The 2,012-nt window shown below is 54.8% G+C and overlaps 1 protein-coding gene across 1 annotated transcript in view; it reads right to left on the bottom strand.

Annotated features, from left to right (window-relative positions):
• The window catches only part of RBM19 (RNA binding motif protein 19), a 54,923-nt gene that overhangs the window by 966 nt on the left and 51,945 nt on the right, over nucleotides 1–2,012 (bottom strand). The gene's annotated exons all lie outside the window — the stretch shown is intronic.

Raw genomic sequence — 2,012 nt, forward strand, 5'->3', positions numbered from 1 at the left:
AAATCCTGCTTTCAGACATCAAAAGCCTCGCTGGGTTTCTCAAACAAACAAACATACCATAGGACTAAAGAAAAGGTGTAAAATAAATAAATGGAACAAGCTGTGCATTTTCTTTTAGTATTACAGCTGCTGCGGGAGATAAACAACAAGTAAATGTCACAAAACATCAATACAGAAGAAATTAACCTGACAAAAGCTCACATCCCCCCCCTCCGCCTCCCCCCCAACTCCCAACAATTTTGCATTTCTGGAATTCCCATCTAATGATTTTATTTTTCAATTAATTCCTTGACAGAGAGCCAGAACCTGCTTCCCTCCCTGCCTGGGGCTGTGGGGACGGGCAGGGGGACGGGGGTGCCGGTGGCCCCCACTCCGCTGACCTCCAGGAAACCGCAGGGGGCTGCAAAGTGCCACCCTGAGATCTTCCAGTGGCTCTTCCCAGTTCAATCACCCAAAGGCACAAAGGACAATCCCCCCAGAGGAAGGTGCCAGCTCAGCGGTTTTCCCTCCCCTTTACTCTGCCCTCCCGGCTCCTGCTCACCCCGGCCAGCCTTGAGCTCAGAAACAGTGGGCTCATCTCCCAAACCCAGTGACGGGAAGAGTGTGCCCCCCACCCGACACCCCTTCCCCACCGGACAGAGAGCCTGCACGGAGGTGATGACGGGGGGTTGCACGGCTGGGTGTGGGATGCTGGATGCAGGAGCATCCCCAAGCTCCCCAGGGACCTGCTGTGGGTTGGGCAGGGGGCTGGCAGGGCAAACAGCCCCCAGGGCGTGCTCCAGATCCACCAGCTCAGCCACAGCGCTGCTGGGGAGCACTGGGAGCATCCCCCCATCTGCCTAACAAGGAGGAAAAGGGGGGAAAATAACCAACCCAGGAGGGTGGGGAAGTGAATTGGTTCGACTTCCGTTCTGCTGCTCCAAGCTGGTTAAGATTTTGCCCGCTAACGATCCCATTTGCTTCCTTTAAACAATAGCCAAAGCCGGTGGGGGTGGGCCGAGAGGGGGATTACCACGGGATTAGAACGTGGCAGGGTGGCGGATGCCACGCTAATCCTGCAGGCTTTTACTTGCCGGCTACGGCATGTGTTTGCATTAGTTACAGATGCTCTCTGCTGCTCCAAGCTGGTTAAGATTTTGCCCGCTAACGATCCCATTTGCTTCCTTTAAACAATAGCCAAAGCCGGTGGGGGTGGGCCGAGAGGGGGATTACCACGGGATTAGAACGTGGCAGGGTGGCGGATGCCACGCTAATCCTGCAGGCTTTTACTTGCCGGCTACGGCATGTGTTTGCATTAGTTACAGATGCTCTGTAAAAAAAAAAATAATCTAAGAAAAAAATAAAGAAAGGAGAAAAAAAGGGACCCTAAAAGGCAGGGAGGAGTGGGCGAGCGTGGTGGGGCTGCGATGCCGCTGAGGGGTAAAAGGAGCCTCCTGGGGGGCTATGGCCAAAGGAAGAGCAACCTGGGAAAGGTGATGGGGATGGGGAGGGTACATTGGGTCCAGAGCGGAGCACGTCTTCCCCTGCAAACCTTCCTTTGCTTCCAGCAAAGGGCTGTAAATAACCAGGGGCGAGCGGCTGCTTTCCACCCACCCGCAGCCCTCTGCTGAGAGCAGGGGCCCTGCTGGAAACGCTCCCACAACTGAAACACAAGCCAGACCCCCTTCTCGCGCATCTCTCTCACTCGCTTGCCCTCTTTCCCCCCATCTTTCCGATAAAAAAAAAACCCACAAGTCATCCCTTCCCATGTCGCACGCAAAATTCCCCATCTGTCAATTTAATTCTTTGATCGATGGGAAAGAGCAGGAAAAAACCAGCCCAGCACAGCGGGCTTCCCCAGTTAGCCCTGGCAGGATACCGCCAGCCCCGCTGGTGACGGCTCAGCGCAATGTTTGTGAAGCACAGAGAACACAAGTCAATAGTAATTTAGCTGGATTGGGAGCAAGTACCTTCCCTGCACGGACTGCGAGCTCCTGGGAGTGAGGGAGTGTGGCTTCCCCCAGCGAGGGTTG

Source organism: Buceros rhinoceros, unplaced genomic scaffold, assembly GCF_000710305.1.
Source record: "Buceros rhinoceros silvestris isolate BGI_N320 unplaced genomic scaffold, ASM71030v1 scaffold24895, whole genome shotgun sequence".
NCBI classification, from domain to species: domain Eukaryota; kingdom Metazoa; phylum Chordata; class Aves; order Bucerotiformes; family Bucerotidae; genus Buceros; species Buceros rhinoceros.